This window comes from Plecotus auritus (assembly GCF_963455305.1).
Source record: "Plecotus auritus genome assembly, chromosome: 1".
NCBI lineage: Eukaryota > Metazoa > Chordata > Mammalia > Chiroptera > Vespertilionidae > Plecotus > Plecotus auritus.
Genome location: NC_137770.1, coordinates 216075161 through 216095271, shown reverse-complemented (window position 1 = coordinate 216095271; position 20111 = coordinate 216075161).

Below are 20111 nucleotides of genomic sequence, written 5' to 3'. Positions count from 1 at the left end.
GCCCGTCCTTAGCAAGTGTGAGTTTTATGTTTTAGGCACAGTCCCTTTGCTGACACCATTTATGTCTCAACTTCATAGGTTCTCATAAATTAGTTTAGGAACGAAGTGATAAAAAAAAAAAAAAACCACACACAAAACACTATGTGCACAGGACTGTTGACTGGTGGGATATTGGGCTAGAGGTCACTAATTCTTTGCATGATCAGGCTAAATATTATTATTCTTTTCTCTTGGGCTCATTTTCCCAGAGAGGAATCCTGCTAGGATGGAGAGAGATATAGAGCTTTATTTCCTGTCTGGGTTGTTTTCAGAACCCCGTAGGGAAAGGAGACTCGGGGAGATGGGATGCATTGTTCAGTTGATGTCCTACTGTGATTTTGCCTTTAGCTGTCCCTTTACTAGAGATTGGTGATGGGGGTGGGTGGTGGACTGAGGTAAGCACGTGTTTTCAACTTACCTGGATTAGTTGCACATCCTCCCAGTGATGCCAGGGAGGAGTGGGCCCCCTGTAAGTGATTGCATGAGCGGGAATGTCATGTGGCCACATGATCTGGGAATGCTCAACTGAACGCTCCTTATTGAAAACTAAGCCATTATTCGTCGGCTTACCTATGGTTCCTTGGACCGTATTAACCTAGCATTTTCCTAGAGGATTTAAAGGATCCATCATTGAGCATTCCAGAAAGGGCCATACACTGTGCCTGCCATTTAAGGGCTAAGCCCCTCCCAATCACTGGGGACTCCCAGTCTTTGGTACCACTGTTGCAAAAGGAATGGGTACATGCTAGGACAGTCCTGGTCCACTTCCTCAAAAGGGCTGCTCCAGATCAGATGGCAGGTTAGGGGCTGCTCGGGGGGACTAGTCTCTGTGATTACTGTCTCTGGAGAACCCTTCCAGTGTGCTCAGAGAGTGACAGCCCCCCAGGTGACCCCAAGCAGATTCAAACCCAGGAAGGTGTGGGATCTTGGGGGTTGGGGAAGGCTGCCCATTTTGTGCTAGGCACCATTCTACATACCAGGGATACAACAAGATTAAAAATAAAATAAAAATCTCTGCCTTCATGGAGTTTATAGTTCGATGGGAATTAAATGGAGCTTACATGTAAAGGCAGCAAGACCAATTTTAGGAAAAACCTACCCACGCATTCTAATTTGGTAAGAAAAATAAACATGTGGCCCATTTAGGCTTCTAAGTCTTCAGAAACAAGAGATCTTTATAAACTCAAAAGAGTGGAGGCAAGCCGTGGTCAGCCATGAGTCAGCATTATTCCCAGCCCCAGTGAGGTCTGGACTGCATGTCCCTGCCCCATCCCCTGGGAAGCTGTTAACCTAACATTCTGATTTTTAATGAAGCATTTTCTTTATTAGACACAAACGCATGTACAGTGCTGAGCACCATGCTCAACGGGGAAGTGCTGATGTTACAGCTGCTGAAATAAGCAGTCCTCCTTCTTCCCCTTGTTGTCAAGCTGGCAGTGTACCCATATATTCCCAGAGACATCCCTCTTGTCTAAAACTTTGTTCCCTCAAAGCTGAGATTTACACTCTAGATAAAATTTCTCATGCAGCCCTGAGAAAAACATTGGGGAAAATAGGTCTTCTTCAACTATTTAGGGAATTAAAGATTTTTTTTTTTTCTATCTTAATGCAGAGCCTAGATGTAGGCAGGCCTGGTAATGGAGATTTGTTGATTTGGGGTCATTCAGCATCCATTTTCCATACTTCCAGTAACAGGCCCTGTTCTCAATTTTGTTTAGAATCCACCCTCCTGTATTCTTATACCATGTGACTCGGATAGCACCCCTCACCTTCTCCCCATCACACCCCAAAGCACAAAGGAGGAAGCATGTGACCTCGGCCAGGCAGCTCATTAAACTCCCCACCCATGGTGATTGGCCTGAGGTATCAACATGTTCTCATCAGAGCCAGGAAAACGCAATGAGACCATCTGTGGAAATGCTAGGATAGAAGCAAGCGCTCTTTCCTGATGACCTTGAACCTCAGACACTGAACCAGGTGAGCACTGAGAATAGAGCTAAACTTGAGGGAATAGAGCTGGAAGAGTGAGAGCAAAAAGGAGGGACAACGGATATAGGAGGGAAGTGGGAAGAGAGACTGGATCCTGGTGATATTGTTTGAATCCTGGATCAGACTCTGCTTGAAGCTGGAGGTAGACCCTAGTCTTTTCAATTATTGAAGCAATAATCTCCCATTTCCACTGAGGCCAGATTGCATTACGTTTATCACCACTTGCAAAGAAAGAAGCCTAGATGATCAACGGTGCAGCTGTCAGCACAGAGTAAGGCGGAAAGGACGCCTCCCTGGTGTGACTTGAAGGAAAACAGGCCCAGGACCAGCAGACTGGATGGGAGAGACACGCAATAATGGACCCAACTGGTCTTCCTCCTGGAACAAAGATGCTGAGAGCCTGGAAAGAGCACGGCGCTCTGCGGCAGTTTCTGTCTAAGTGGGGTAAGACTGTGCCTATGTGTGTGCATTTGGGGAGGACATGTGATTTGAGTAATTGCAATTAGGAGAACAGCAAACTGCCTAGATTGGGGTCGATTTCTTAGATCTCTCAGATTCCAGAAAGGAAGTGATTCTTATAAGCATCTAACATATGGATTCATCCACAGATCACTGGATGAGGGGGAAAACCCAGTTCCTGCATCCTAAACCCCAGAGACTCTTTTAAAACTGAAATACAGCCGAAACCGGTTTGGCTCAGTGGATAGAGCGTCGGCCTGCGGACTGAAGGGTCCCGGGTTCGATTCCGGTCATGGGCATGTACCTTGGTTGCGCGCACATCCCCAGTAGGGGGTGTGCAGGAGGCAGCTGATCGATGTTTCTCTCTCATCGATGTTTCTAGCTCTCTATCCCTCTCCCTTCCTCTCTGTAAAATATCAATAAAATATATTTAAAAAAAAAAAAAAAAAAAAAAGAAATACAAAGCACACCACTGTGATAGCCTGGGCTGCTACTGTTGTAGTGTACCCCGAATCTCACAAAGGACGCCTCAAAAAGTCGAATTATGAAGTCATTTATTAAAGGCCGGTGGCCACAAGAGGCAACATGCTCCAGATCTCGCAGCCCCGAAAAGCTCACCACATCTGGCTTATTGGCAGAGTATCACAAAGGTATCGATTACATCTTTGGGTTTGGAATGAGGAACCTGTTTTGCACAAAGCAGTTACAGAAGCGAAATTGAGCAAGTTAGTTATCTATAAAGATTAAGTATAGTTTTGGGTCTACGGGTCACTGAATCAACAGAAACACATTATCTGGAGCCACTGAGGCAATTTAGAATAATTGTGCTGTCCAGATTCCGGGACCACTGAGTCAACCGAAACTCATTATCTGTAGCTACTGAGACAATTTGGGGTAATTGAGCTGTCCTGGTTCCCAGAAGAATGTGCTTCGATAACCAGTGAGATCACAATCAATGGGATATTCAAACCACCATCCATGGAGTATTCAATCGATTGGGATAGCATACATAAGTTCAGAAAATCAAAATAACTTTTCAATTGTTTTAGCAAGCAAGTAAGTACAGAAGCCAAACAGCAGGGTTAAAGTTAAAGTTAAAAACTGCAGTTTCTACCTGAGATGATTGCTACCATACTTCACTACAACGAAACACCACAGGCTGGTGGTTTAACCAGAGGTACCTGTTTCCCATAGCTCTGGAGACTAGGAGGGCTGAGCTCAGCGAGCCAGCATGGCAGGGCTCTGGCGAGGGCCCTCCTCCTGGCTTGCGGACAGCTGCCTGCTTGCTGTGTCCTCACGTGGCAGAGAAAGGAAGCTCTGGTGTCTCCTCCTCTTCTCTTACAGACCCCGATCCCATCATGGGGCTCTACCTCAGGACCTCATCTAAACCTAAGTACCTCCCTCGGGCTCTGTCTCCTAATTATCAACCCACTGAGCGTTAGGGCTTCAACATATGAATTTGAGAGTGTGGGGGAGGGTCAGGGGACACACCCATTCAGCCCATAAGAAGCACCTCAGGGCTACAGACATGCAGAGGCCTCTGATGTGTTGCAGCAAACCCCTTCTGGCTTTTCAGAGGCTGCTGTGGTGATTTTAATATATATATATATATATATATATATATATATATATATATATATATATATATATTTTATTTATTTATTTATTTATTTATTTATTTATTTACTGAGTTCAGAGAGGAAGGGAGAGGGAGCAAGAGATAAAAATATCAATGATGAGAGAGAATCATTGACTGGCTATCTCCTGCATGCCCCCTATTAGGGATCAAGCCTGCAACTTGGGCACATGCCCTGATCAGGAATTGAACCAAGACCCCTGGTTCATAGGTCGATGCTCAACCACTGAGCCACAGCAGCCGGGCTGCTGTGCCATTTCGATAGTTGAGATTCCGGATGCTCAGTTCCGGCCTAGCACCCAACCCCACGTGGCAGGGCAGGCTTCACCCTTTCACTCCAGGTTCAGGCCTGGTTCCTTGGGCTGCTGATCGCGGTGACCTTCTAGAGGGGCTTAGCCACGAGAGTAATCTTCATTCATATGAAAGACTCCTGCTGCAAAAGCTTCCCTGAAACCACATTCCACACACCCCACAGCCCCAGGAGAAACCTCTGTTCGAAGGAGATGATTGCACTTTTCAGCTTTTAAGTGGAGCTCAAGCTCCTGTAAACTTCATCGGGGATTCTTCATGGGATAATGAGATTGGGGGAAGGATTAATACCAAGGAATGTATCCCCAAGGTTTCAAAGAGCTACTATTCTTTCAATCCTGTTTTTCAATTTTTTAGAAAATGAAGTTAAAGAAAGGGACAGTAAATTACTTGTTGGCTTGTTGCCAACTTAAACAATATGGAACAGAATTCCATCTTCGGTCAACTTCAGCAATGTATTCTCCACCCGCTGATGCACTCTCAGATTCCAGGGTGTGATTTCTACCTGGTCTGAACAAAGGAGTAAGATAAAACTAAAGAGAAGAAAATTAAGCAAATATTCTCATCTTCTCTATTAGGGTACATTCACTATTGCAACAAATAACCCCAATCTCAGTGACCTCACGTGAGTCCGTTTCATGTCTCGCTCATGCAAAGCTCAGATGGCCCCTGGGCAGGCTGTCTGGCGGGTCGCTGTCTTCTAGCAGAGCCCTGGGCTGGGTTGTCACTTGGCCCTTGCAGCTGGCCAGCAGATGAGGCAGCGAGAGAGCGCCAAGAGCACGCATGACGATCTAGGGCAGCCGTGGGCAAACTACGGCCCACGGGCCAGATCCGGCCCGTTCGGCTGTTCTATCCGGCCGGCGGAGCTGAAGGAGCGGAGGGTTCTCTTGCTCTCTCCTCCGCTCCTTCACCAGCAGCAGTGTTAACATGGCAACATTGGGAAACACGGCCTCAGCTCCTTCTTCTGAGTGGGCGGATTTATATCGGCCCATTGAGTAGAAGGAACAACCTCTCAGTCTTCCAGAGGCTCCTTGTAATGCCCGCGGACGCGTCCCCCGGACATCACCCTGGGAATGCGTAGACATGTTATCGTGGTGATGTAGGGAGACACGCCCCTGGAGAGCACAGTATCAGAGCATTAGCTAAAAAGGAGACCAACAACACTGTTCCCACTGAAGTTGATGTTTTAAAGACCAAAAACCTTTCAACCCAGTCTACCTTGCCATCTACATCTACGTCCCGGGCATAATTTGGAAGTTGCACTAAAGAAAATGTTTAATTTACTGTTTACACATTTTGTTCTTTTCTATTTGTTTTAGTTTTAAATTATTTTATTATATTTAAGTTTAATTTGAAAGGCTTTTGTACCTTTCTTTTGTTAGGCAATTTTATTTGCCTTTGCCATCTTCAATATAAGGTATGTTATTGTGCTATGATTCCTCCATTTTTTGAAGTTTCAAATTATAATAATTAGTGTTTACATTCTTCTTGTTAAAATGTTTGAAATTAATAAAACTATTGAAATTAAAAAAAAGACCGTACTCTTTTATGTAATGATGTTTACTTTAAATTTATATTAGTTCACACAAACACTCCATCCATGCTTTTGTTCCGGCCCTCCAGTCCAGTTTAAGAACCCATTGTGGCCCTCGAGTCAAAAAGTTTGCCCACCCCTGATCTAGGGGCAGGAATCCCTACTCATGGCAAGAAGGCTGGAAAAGGCGGGCCTGCTCTGTCCCCAGGGCGAGGGCGTGGACTTGGTGAGCCTCCAGCTGGTCTCTGCTATGCCCATCACTCTAAGTCAGCACTCTGGCTTCTCATCCCTCCTCCCACCACATCCCAGCAGTGCTGCCCAGGGGAGAAGTCCCATCAGATAGGCTCTTCCACCCACCTGTGCCCCCCTGTGAATATTGCTGCGAATGCCCAGGTGCCATCAGCCCTAACGCCAGAAAGCCCAGGCCAGTTTTACATGCTGCGCATTGACAGACATGGTGACAATGCTGAGACACCACGGGGCGCGTCACTCATCCCACAAACCTTCATGGAGCAAATGCTGCGGAGCAGGCACTGCGCCCAGCTCTGGGGACACCGGTGAGTGAGGTAGAGCCTTACTGCCACTCTTCTCATGGAACTTGAAGCCCAGTGGGGAGGGCAGGTAGTAAACAAGTCATTACCGAATAAATATCCTTACGGAGTCACACGCAGGGGGAGGAGATGTATCAAGTCCTATGAGAATGTCACTGGGAAGTTTCTCCACAGAAGGGGCATTTGGGAGGCAGATGCTAATTAAGGGAAGCGGTCTGAGGGGGAGGAGGAAACAGCCTGGTCCAAACCCTGGAGGAAGAAGACATTGACTATATGCCAAGCCCCGAGAGGCCCTCTGTGAAGGCCCAGTGAGCAAAGAGGAGCAGGACCCGGAGTGAAAATGGGAATTTCATGGATTTTCCCAAAGACAGCCAGGACACTTGGGGACTAGACTAGACGGTGAGCTGGATTTCGCAGAGCATTGTGGGTTTAAGTCCGTCATCCCATGGACGTTTCTTGAGCACCTACTGTGTTCCATGCACTGTTAGGCATTGCAACAGCAGAGAAACCACGTCTCTTCTAGCAACGAGTTTGATCTTTGTTAAAAAGAGCCCCAAGACGAAACCGGTTTGGCTCAGTGGATAGAGCGTCGGCCTGCGGACTGCAAGGTCCCGGGTTCGATTCCGGTCAGGGGCACGTACCTTGGTTGCGGGCACATCCCCAGTGGGAGGTGTGCAGGAGGCAGCTGATCGATGTTTCTCTCTCATCGATGTTTCTAGCTCTCTATCCCTCTCCTCTTTCTTCCTCTCTGTAAAAAATTAATAAAATATATTTAAAAAAAAAAAAAAAAAAAAAAAAAAAAGAGCCCCAAGCCCTCTTTAGGGATTTTAGGGAGGAGATCACATCATCAGGCTTGTATTGTGTGTGTGTGTGTGTGTGTGTGTGTGTGTGTGTGTGTGTGTATTGTCTAAAGTTTTACATATGTCTCCTTTTTCCCCCCATTGACCCTCCACCCCAGCCATTCCCACCCAGGCAAGCAACCACCGCCCCATGGGTCCATTGGTTATGCTAACATGCATGCATACAAGTCCTTTGGGTGCTCTCTAACCTCCCCCCTTCCCCTGCCATTTGTCTCTGGATCTATTCTTGTTCATCAAATTCTGCTGTTTTGTTAAAAGGCGGGCTGCTGCAGTGCGGGACTGGCTGGACCGAGACCAATGGGGCGGCCTCGGCAGTCGTCAGGGCAAGAGGGAGTGGCGGCTGGGATGGGAGTGGCAGAGGAAAGAGAGAGAAGCGATGACGATGATGATGACGATGACAATGACGATGATCACTTTTGTAGCACTTCCTGATTAGCTGGATGTCAGGGTGAGGGTGGCGACGGCCCAGGTAACTCCCAGCCTCTGAAGATCTGCAGTGCCTTCTGGATCTTCTAAGAATGAACCCTTTATGGGCACTGTACTTGAAATGTGTGGATTCTTACAAACATGGACACTGGTGTGGGACAAGGCCGTCAACCAGAACTTGCCCTTTCCCCAACTATGTTTAGTTTAGAATAAATAAAACGTGTGTGAGAGAAGGGGCTACTATTTGTACCAGCAGACATAGAATGTCTGGGTCTACCCTCTAATTTCTTCAGTTTCTGCTGAAAAAAATCAGAATGTACTTTAATACCATAAGGATTCTATCAGTTTCCTGGGGCCGCCATACAAATCACCACAAATGTGGCCACTCAGACAACAGACCTGTATTCTCTCTCAGTCACCGAAGTCCGAAATCAAGGTGCTGGCAGGTTGGTTCTCTCTCGAGGCTCTGAGAGAGAATCCATCCCACGTGCCCCTCCCCGAGTGTCTGGGGGTCACTGGCAGGTCTTGGTGTTCCCTGACTTAGGACACATCACTCCAATCTCTACCTCGGTCATCACCGGACTTTTTCTGGTGTCTCTGTCTCTGTCTGTTAAAAGGACCGGTCATTGGATCCAGGGCCCACTCTACCTGTAGGATAATCTCATTTTGAGAGCCTTAATTCTATCTGCTCAGACCCAATAAATTCACATTCACAGGGACCAGAAGATTAGAATTTGGACATATCTTTTTGGGAGACATAATTCAACCCACTACATAGGACTAACTATTCATATCAGAAAATATAATTGCAGAAAACAGATTTAATAAGGTTTTTGTGTTTTAAGAATTTATATAGAAACACCCGTTTTTGTCTTTGTTGCTAACGATGAATTACTATAGCCTTTTTTCTTCACTAAATGCCTGGAGGAGGGCAGAAATTTTAGTAGTTACATCCCACAGTTTATGTATCAACAGAGGAAACAAAGCATTCGTTTCACTGTGCCTGTCTTTGGAGATATACACAAATCCTTTCAAGCTAGGACTAATTGTTTAGTTTAAAGGTTAATAATTTATTTGCCAGAGAGTCAGAAAATAACCAGAGATTAGAGAACAGCTGTGGATGAATTAATTTCGTCCCCAATCACGTGAATGAGAGTTGGAAATGTACCAGGAGGAAAAGCAAACAAACGAATAAAAAATCCTAGCCATGTATATCCAACTTAAGCTGATCATTTTCGATCTATTCCCCATTGCAAAGAATAATAACAGCTTAAAATACTGAGTATTGACTTGTGCTTGCCAACCACTATTCAAAACTGTCTACATGTATCATGTCCTGGGAGCCCCACAACAACCCTATGACGATTATCACCCCCATATTGCACAAGAGGAATTTTTTTTGTGTGTTAATCCTCGCCCAGGGATATTTTTTCCATTGATTTTTAGAGGGAGTGGAAGGGAGGGAGGGAGGTGAGAGAGAGAGAGAAACATCGCTGTGAGAGAGACACATCGATTTGTTACCTCCCACATGCACCCCGACCAGGGCCTTGGATTGACCTGCAACCCAGGTACGTGTATGCCCTTGACTGAGAATAGAACCTGAGACCCTTAGGTGCTTGGGACGATGCTCTACCACTGAAGAGAATATTGATGCACCAAGAAGATAAGTAATTGCTCAAGGTCACAAAACCACGAAGAAGCAGTGGGTCAGGATTTGAACTCAGGCACACATCAGAGCGCTTCCTTTCACTGAATATGCAATTTCTAAAGCCTTCTTTATTTCAAAACTATATATAAAATCATGGTTATTTTTCTGCTAAAGGTAAAATCCTGGTAGTCTCTACCAAGTACCCACACTTCTATTTGCCCTTCATCTTCCTACCTTCCAAAATAATCATTTGACTGTATTCAAAGTTTTTCTTCAAAAAAAAAAACAAAACAACAAAAAATGATAGGGGTAAGAAAGATTTGAGGCAGGCAGTCTCTATTTGTATATCTAGCCAGTATATAAGGAACTCTCAGCTTTGAGCAAGCTAACACAGCCTGCAAGAGTAAACCCAAGAAAATCCAGATTGTAGATTTTGTAAGAAAAAAAAAAAAGGATGAGAAGAAACCCGTGGGTTAAAAAAGGCTTAAAACACATTTTTTTTTTTTTTTTAATGATCAAGACTAAACAAACCACAGTGCCCAAGAATGCACACCGGGTAATAAAACTATTTTTAAAAACACAAGGGAGTGATAGCAGTGAGAGTCAGCAGAGTGCTTGCATCTGGGGAAGGAGGACGGAGGTTAGGACAGGGCTTCAGGGTCCTCACAAAGTCCTCCTTCTGGCCTCGGGTGCTCGCGACAAGGTGTCCGGCTCACCATTTCCCACTAAACCACCCATTGGCTTTGTGTGGTGCTCTGTATGTGTCTTATTTTACCTTAAACATATTTTTAAATTTAAGAATAATTTAAGCATATAATTTACAAACACAGCAGCAAACACCAGGAGAAATGGCTAGAACAGGTGAGGGCGGACTACTTCTGGGGGATCACATGGCTTAAGGGGGATGAATTCTTATATGTCACTGCAGATCTTTTGATGCTGAGTTTTTCTAATAAAAATAAATTAATTTTTAAAATAAAATGGCATAGGGACAGTGAAAACTTCCTTGCAGGACAGCCAAGAGGATTTAATGATAAATATAGAGCACCTACCTCATCACAGGCACCCAGCAAGCGATTAGATTTATTCTCCCACTCCAAGCTGCAGGATGGAGAAATATGTCCATGGAGGCCGGCACTGCTGGGCACGCACTATGCACTCAATAAATATCTACTGATATTTACATGAACATCGGGGATTCTTCATGAATCCCAAAATCTTTTCAACATAATACTTCCTAGCGAATCCCTGCTATTCTGGCTATGAACCAGCTAGGAAATGCCATGTTGTATCAAGGCCTTTGCAGTCAGTGTTAGAGAGGTATGGGAACAAGGTCTGATTGAGACATTTTAAAGAAATATAGCCTCTCTGCCCCAGAAGCAGCTGAAAAGAAAAACAATATTAAACTCTAAATCTCAAAACTAATATATTTACTACATTTTTTAAAGCAGGCTCTTGCCCCCAGATGTGGGCTGGACTTAGTGACTTCTTTCCAAAGGACGAAGTGTGGCGTGGGCAACATAGTAACGTTGCAGTGGCCGAGTCTGCAGATACCACCTTAGCCGAGGGACCAGCATTCACAAGCCCTGTTGACAGCGTGCACCTGCCGGCTGGACGCAAGGAGAAGGCACCTCGCCTCTGTGGGGTTCTTTCCAAAAATTCATAAGCGCAAGCCAATCATGAGCAAACCATGAGGCAAACTGACACAGAAGGAATTCTATAAAAGAGCTGACCAGTACTCTTCAAGACTGTCAAGATTTTGAAAAACAGGGCAATTCATTTGATTGTGGTAATCATTTCACAATGCATACATATATTATCATATTCGACATCTGTAAAAAAATACATTTGTCAATGAAAAAAAACAAAACAAAACAAAGAAAAGAATGCAAAACTGTCCCAGAGCAAAGTAGACTATGGAGGCGTGACAACTGCACTGGATCCTGGGACAGAAAGGGAGCAGTAGTGGAAAAACTAGGAAAATCTGAATAGAGCCTGGAGTTCAGTTAAGAAAAGTACCAATCTGGTGTCTCAGTTTGACAATTCTTGCAAGGTCATGGAAGAGGTGAGGGGTTACACAGGAACTCCGTCATATTTTTGTAACTTTTCTGTACATCTAAATTATTCTAAAATCAGAAGTTTACTTTTAAAATGCTAACTTTTAGAACCCCTTATAGCAAAAATCTTTAAAAGACAAAAACAAGACCTAGCCTGTCACGTGGTAGAGGGGTTGTGCCAAGCGCCCGTGGCGGCTTACCCTGACTTCTGAATGATCCAGCAGTGAAAGGAATACAGGGAAGAAAACACAAGGCAGGTAGCCTTAGGGGGGTAACGTGTTTTTAATAAAAATCGCCTTGTAGTGATTCCATTTCAAGGTGACGGCAATTCCTTACTCTCTCTCTCGTCCATAGCTGAACTCCTGGAATGTACAGATCAACCAACGGCAAGTAGAACTCGAATGGAATAGTTGCCCTAAAAATGAATGAAATCTGCCCTGGCTGGGTAACTCGGTTTGTTGGAGCTTTGTCCTGTAAGACAAAAAGTTGTGAGTTTGATTTCTAGTCAGGGCACATACCTAGGTTGCAGGTTTGATCCCCGTCAGGGCACGTGCAGGAGGCAACCAATCAATGTTTCTCTCACATCGATATCTCTCTCTCTCTCTCTCTCTCTCTCTCTCTCTCTCTCTCCCTCTCTCTCTCTAAAAAAAATAACAATATATCCTGTGAAAATTTACAAAATGAATAAAATCTTGCCATTTGCAACAACGTAGATGGACCTGGAGGGTATTACGCTATGTGAAATAAGTCAGACAGAGAAAGACAAATACCATATGATTTCACTTATGTGTGGAATCTATAAAAAAAAATTAACAATCAAAACAGAAACAGACTCAAGCATACAGAGAACAAACTCTGGTTGCCAGAGGGGAGAGTGGGAGGGTAAACAGGTGAAAAACAGGGAAGGGGATTAAGAGGTTCAGATTTCCAGTTATAAAATAACTAAGCTTCAGGGATACAATGCACAGCAAAGGGAACATGGTCAGTAACAGCGCAATAACTCTGTGCGGTGACAGATGATTACAAGACTTGCCATGGTGGTCCCTTCCTAAGGTACATAAATGTTGAGTAACTATGTTGCACAACTGAAACTAATATACTATGTATGTCAAGTATGCTTGGAGGAGGATGAGAAAGAAGAGGAGGAGGAGAGAGTGGGAAAGAGCTCTCCAGAGAGATGATCTGACTGGCTGGAGAGAAGTGCAGAGAAGGTGGCAGGAGACACTGGAGAAGCAGGGCAGACGGCACGGCCTTGTTGGCATGGTGTGGAGCCATCAGTTCACGGAGAGCCGCTGGACGCTGATACAGCCAGCTGCAGCGCTGAGTCCCAGGCTTAGAAATGCCCCCTCACCCCGACGGAATGCTCCGAGAAGGACTCCACCAAAAGTGAGTCACCTGTGTTTCCTCGTGAGGAAACCTCAGACAAATTCAAAGGGAGGAGGGAGTGTGCTACAAATGACTGCTCTGCGCTTCCAAAACCCTAATGTTAGGAGAGACAAAGGAAGTCTGCGATTTAAAAAGGCTAAAGACATGGCAACTACATGTCTGTTAGGGACTGGCTCCAGGAAGAAAAAAAATTGATAAAGGACATTTTGGGAGCCAATTGGCAAAATGTAAATATGGACTGTATATTAAATAATAGTATTCAATCAATGTCTTGATCATTGTAGGGTGGTTGTTGTGTAAAAGAATGTTGTTGTTTTTAGAAGACATGGACTGAAATATTTAGACTGAAATATTTAGACGTGAAGGGCCGCGATGTCTCCGGTATACTTGCAAGTGGGTCAGCAAAAGCAATTACAACAGCAATGCTAATGATGTACACATATATAAAGAGAAATAAAGCAGGTGCAGCAAAATATCACAACCGATAACTCGAGGTAAAGGCTGTACAGGTGCCTGTTCTGTTCTGGCAACTTTTCTTCAGGCTTGTAACTTTTCAAAATCAAAAGGCAAAAGAAACCCCTCAGGTTGCTGGGCATGAAGTGATTGGAGGGAGCAATAAAGAAGGTTGGTCCAAGCAAGGAGGAGAAGTGGCTTGGACAAAGCAGTTGGCCATGAACATGAAGAGATGCCCATGGGTTGACACAGGTCCTGGAGGTGAAGGAAAGGGGCTGGGGAAGGAAGGGAAAGCAGTGTGCTGAGACCCAGGAAACCGTTGTTGAAAGCTTCTCCCAGTTCTGACGCTCCGTTGGGGTTGGGGAACCACAGCTCTGGGCTGTGTGGGGTCTGGTTCCAGTCTCCGCCCCCACGGCGTTTGGCCTCTCAGAGTTTCAGAGCAAACCTACCCCCAGGTAGAGTGGGTTTGTGAACCACTGTCCCAGGGATTGTCTGACCGACAAACGAGATCATTTCCGAGAACTTAAGGTCAAAGCGGGGGTGACAGCATCATTTTCATTAAGGACTTTGTTTGAAATGGCAGCTTCTTCAGTGCTCCTTCCAACTCCCACCCTTCAGCTTTCAGGCTTCTGAATTTTATCTCAAGAATAATAGAATCAGAATGCATTTTGTGGCATTTACAATTTAAATCGTGTGCCTATGGCAACAATTACAAAACAACCCTAAATCAAAGGAAAACATTTCAGCGAGAAGTTTCACAACTGGAAATGCTAGACCCGGCCGAAAGGGCAACAGTGGAAAAACACACACGAGCAACTTCCAAGCCTCTCCCGGCGCCAGGCCGCTTACCCCAAAGAACAGATGAGGACAGACGTCAAGTCCATTGCTGTCTCCCGGCAACCTAAAATCATGTCTCCAGTAATTATCCTTAGTGAGGGTCCCGGGGTCTGCATACGTTAAGTAACTGTGAAAGTAAAAAATCTCTTTTGGCATCCATAACACCAAACAGCTCTGAAGGCCAGGGTTACCTCTTGTCTGGAAGATTTAGCGAGCCCCTCTAATTTCTCCCAAGTATTTTCCCTGGACTAATCCAACACTTGCATGCAGATATGGCTAAACCTTTTGAACCTCTTAGTGTAAATCCTTCCTGCCTAAGGGGTAACATTTTAAATTTTAAAATGCTATATGCACAAAGCTATCTGTACAAGGGTATGCATTGCAAAGTTGCTTGTAATAGCAAAAAAAGAAAAAAAGAGAAAAAGAACCTAAATGTTCTTTAAATAAGTTATGGTAGAGCCCCAGCCACTGTGACTCGGTGGTTGAGCGTGGACCTATGAACCAGGAGGTCACAGTTGGATTCCTGGTCAGGGCACACGCCTGGGTTGTGGGCTTGATCCACGGTGTGGGACGTGCAGGAGGCAGCCAATCAGTGATTCTCTCTCATCATTGATGTTTCTAATTCTCTCTTTCCCTCTCCCTTCCCCTCTGAAATCAATAAAAATATATTTTTTAAAAGTAAGTAAGTTATGGTACATACAGAATTGCATATGTTTTTTTTTTTTTTTTTAATGAAGTAGCTCTAGGGTAGAAAGAGCTTCAACACTATAAAGTTGGGAATAAAAAGCAAGTTGCAGAATAACATTTAATAACGTTTATTTTTTAAAATCAAAACTAAATGTGTGTGTGTTTAAAGAACTGTGTGTGTGTGTGTGTTTAAAAACTGTGTGTGTGTGTGTTTAAAGAACTATGTGTGTGTGTGTTTAAAGAACTGTGTGTGTGTGTGTTTAAAGAACTGTGTGTGTGTGTGTGTTTAAAGAACTGTGTGTGTGTGTGTGTTTTTAAAGAACTGTGTGTGTGTGTGTGTGTTTAAAGAACTGTGTGTGTGTGTGTGTGTGTGTGTGTGTGTGTGTTAATGCAAAAATAGGTCTGGAGGTGCCTCCTACAAACTTTCATTAGTTGTTACTTTTGGGGAAGGAAGTGGAGTTGGGAGAAAGCAAAGGAGAACTTTCCATTGTTACTCTATTTAACTGGATATTTTGGGATTTTTAACAATAATCACGATGTGTGCATCACCTTTTATTTTGTAAACATATGTGTGGAAGTCCAATGTACCCCCCACCAAAAAAAAATGGCAAAAAAACATTCTGCAGATTCTTTTTCTACTATGTTTTCCTAATGTAGACAATGAGCATTTACTCCTCTTATTTTTACAGCAATACAACGTGTTTTTAAAAAGAAAAGATAAATGTGTTATCTTACTCCTGGGGGGGAGTGTTTCTGAATGAAAGAGCCCAGCAGGAGTTCCCTAATGGCTCGGGAAAGGGCTTGTCAAATGGCTATGAAGTTGGCGCAGTTGGTATGCTGGGCCAGCCTTCTGCGGAAGCCTTCACCAGGGCCCACAGCTGTCCCTTCAGGCCCAGGAGACACTGCAGCCTCTGTGAGTGGGGCCCCGCCAGCACAGGTTGCCCTCACTGAGCCCCACAGTGTGCACCCCAGGAAGGCCTGCAACCAGCAGCCGTGTCCTTGAGCAAGGGCAGAAAATTCTGACTTAATTAGACACCAGCGGCCGGAACAGCTCTGCGGGCAAAATTTCTCTCAAAGCTACTTCTAGAAGTTGCTCAAAGAGCAAGACTGATGACTTGATGTCAGCTTTCTGCTCTCTCTTCTACTGGCCACAATAGCATCCGCAATGCCTGAGACCCCAATCTGTGGATGCTGTTGCCCTAAAGGAAAAGAAGATATAAAATGCTAACTTCAGAACTAGGCCACAGAGGAGACGGAACATGAGCTGGTGTCTCGTGGAGAGGCAGTCAGACCTTCAAAGTATAAAAAATTAAGCTAAATGGTGTTTGCATGGTCTCACCTCTTTTCTCAAATTAACCCAGGCAACTTCACTTAGTCCTATTTTAAATATGTACTTAAGGAGATTTGCTTGGGACCACTTTGTTCAGCTAGTCCAGGTCTATTAATGAATGAATAATCCTATATAATAAAAGCCTAATATGCGAATTGACCAACCAGCAGAACGGTTGCTATGATGCACACTGACCACCAGGGGGCAGATGCTCAATGAAGGAGCTGCCCCCAGCCTGCAGGCCCCAGGCCAGCCAAGGTGGGTGCCAGCGGGCGCCCCACCCCCCCGCCCCAATCGCCCTGCCAGTCACATCCCTCTGCAGGAGACGACCGGTGGCAGCGGCAGCAGGGGGCAGGGCTGGTGAGCAGGCAGCGCCAGGCTGGCCAAGATGGGTGCCAGCAGGGGACCTGATCGCCCCGCTGGTCGCCCCACAGATTGGCTCTGATCGCTGGCCAGGCCTAGGGACCCTACCCGCGCACGAATTTCATGCATCGGGCCTCTAGTGATAAAATAGCTAATACATTCTGAACACTTACATTCCAACAGCAAAAGTACTGAGTGCACTGAACACAGTGGCAGGCGTTGTGTTATGTGCCTGACATTTAATCCTCACAACAACACTTAGACAGGGATACTTTTATTTTCATCTCCATTTCACAGATGAGCAAACTGAGACTGACCAAGAATACACAGCTAGGAAGTGGCAGAGTTTACATTCTAGTTTATGTTCATTTCATTTCAAAGTCGGTGCTCTTATGTCTGTGTATATGGGGAAAGATCAAATGAACAAAATCATGGTTCTAAACCACCTCACCATCAGTGCCTGGAATTCAAACCAGGTAATTTGGGTGGTACCAAAACAAAGAGCTCCAAAAGGGACTCGCAAGCTTTGGAAGTCCCAAACTCAGTTTTCTCATCTCTAAATGGACATGATCATATCAGATCCCATCTCACGGGGTTGTTGCAAGAACCCAAGGAGATAACTCATGTACAGTGCTTACTAGTAGCTTAGTATCTGACACATAACAATTGTTCAATAAATATGTGATGAAAATAACTAATCGCTGCAAAGGAACTGGAAACACACAATCTGGGTTAGTGTATCAGTACAACCAGCACACAGCTCGCAGAAAGCAGGCTCCAAGTCATGGGACACTGAATGGGAACGTCTTGACGAAGGGCTGAAGAGCCATGAGAATTCAATCCACCACCTTGGACATTTTATTTGGTACTGGGAATCCCTCCCTCCCCGCCTCATTTCAGGGGAGAAAGTGGAGAGGAAGAGAGGGCAATGGGAATGCAGGGACCCAGGCACACAGGCTGGCTACTTCGCCCTCCGTCCCATCCTCCTACCAACATGCTGTCTTAGGAAAATGAGTGAAAATGAGCTCAGCACTATTGGAAAGATGCTACCAGAGTCCATATTAAAGGTTCCACCACAAATAAAAACCAACATCAAACACTGTAACTATGTGAGGTGATGGGTGTGGTAACTAACCTTATTGTGCTAGTTATCTTACAATATGTACAATTATTACATTGTATACCTTAAACATACACAAAGTTGCCCTAGGGGCTTAATCACAAGGAACAACAACAGCCTGTAATTATTGGAATCGAGAGTCTAGGTCAGTGGTCGGCAAACTCATTAGTCAACAGAGCGGCAAACGGTGGCTCGCGAGCCGCCGTTTGCTGACCACTGCCCTAGCTGATTTGGCTCAGTGGCTAGAGCATCGGCCTGCAGACTGAAGGGTCCCGGGGTCGATTCCGGTCAAGGGCACATGCCTGGGTTGCGGGCTCGATCCCCAGTAGGAGGCGTGCAGGAAGCAGCTGATCGATGATTCTCTCTCATCATTGATGTTTCTAATGACATGTCATGAGGAAAAATACCCGCAGGAAAGGGGAGAGACAAATGGAAGCACTGAGCCTGGTCCCACCTCTTTGGGAGAATGCCACAAGTAAGGGGTAGATGGAGAGGTGAAAACTGAGAGAGCACGTGAGACAGCTGTGAGCCACAGACGCTGTCGCCCTGGCACACGCATGCGTAAGACCATGTTCTGTAATCTGTATGTGACAAAGGGCCATTATTTTCATATAATTTTCCAAAAGAATGTGGCCACCGTCAAACACTTCAGTTTCATATTTCACAGCATCCATGATACAAATTACATCTATTCCAACCATAAAATCTCTGTATTGCAAACATGTTTCTGATGTTTATGAGGAAACCTTTCAAGTTAGAGAAATGACACATTATTTCAAGTAAATGACAAAACAAGTGGATAGTCCCTTAGAGATGGTTGTTTATCTAAATTGTACTAACACCTCAGGCATTTATCCCTTATGGTTTTCAACCCCTGAAGCGTGAGCCCCTTCCCAGGGCTATCTGAAAACTCTCTCCGTCTGAAACAAGGCTGGCCATAGTGAGCTGTGGAAGCCGAGCCGTGGGTGGATGGAGGTTCAGTATTCTCTATTCTACTTTTGTGCATGCTTAAAATTTCCCATAATAAAGTTTTTAAAAATAAAATATACCTGCCTTCCCTGAAATCTATTTTAAAAGAGAAGCTTTCAGTCAGCTTCATCTAAAGCTGGGTGTGACAGAAATCACATACCAGCCAGCCATGCCTAAGAAGAACAGCGCAGCATTTCCCCTATTCCCTCCAGCTATCCTTCGCCATTTTTCTTTATTGAAGTTCTTCTCACCCATCCATCCCTCACTTATTCTGATGTTACAACAGAATTTCTGCCCCACACTTCACTCCCCTATATGTACAAATGGAGCAGAGAAAAATCCTGCCCCTACTGTAATTAAAGTTCTATTGTATATCCTATAGTTTAAGGTCAGCAGACAAAATTACAAATAAATGCCTTTAGAAAAAAAATAATGTAAAACTGCTCCAAAATGCCAGATAATTTTCTAGTAATTCTAAATCAATGAGTCTCTATTCTGCATCACTTTTGGGGAGCTCTTAATCTTTGTGCCCCCCAAAATCAATAGCTTACAAAGAATTTTCACCAAAACATGAGTAACAGAAACAAAACAGCATATTTGCCCTTGGGTGGGACTATGAGGAGTAAAATGTGGCCCTGCCACCTCAGCTGGCTTGCTGCTGGGCACTGCCCCTAACCCTTCCCCAGTAAGAAAGTGGCTCTCGGACATTTGACTTAAACCCTTCCATCCATTTCTCAAAGCTGCCGTGTTTCTTCCCTTCCTTCCCGCCCTTTCTTCCTTTCCTCTTTGTAGCATTAACAAGTGAAGCAGGAACAGGGACTTGCTGTCTTCATCTGACCGAGGTCCCTCCATGCCAGCCCTGCCTGACAGCAGGCCCTTGGCTTCACTCAGCCACCCCTTCCAAGCAAAACCTTCAGAGGGACCCAGAGCACTGTTGTCAGGGAGGCGTGTTCTTCTCTCCTGCGACTCTGGGATCCTGTGTTCACTGCATCTTCCCTGTTTAATTTAGGCCGTGGTTTGGCTTCAAGATAACTGTAAGGCCTTGGATTTGTTTTTAACAAAACCCATGGGCAAATCACTCACACACACACACACACACACACACACACACACACACACACACACGAGGCCTAGTGCACAAAATTCATGCACTGGGGTGGGGGCATGTCCCTCAGCCCAGCCTGCACCCTCTCCAATCTGGGACCTCACAGGGATCGGGCCTAAATCAGTAGTCGGACATCCCTCTCACAATCCAGGACTGCTGGCTCCCAATGGCTTGCCTGCCTGCCTGCCTGATTGCCCCTAACCGCTTCTGCCTGCCAGCCTGATCACCCCCTTACCACTCCCCTGCCAGCCTGAATGATGCCTAATTGCTCCCCTGCCAGCCTGATTGCCCCCAACTGCCCTCCCCTGCTGGCCCGATTGCCCCAAACTGCCCTCCCCTGCTGGCCTGATTGC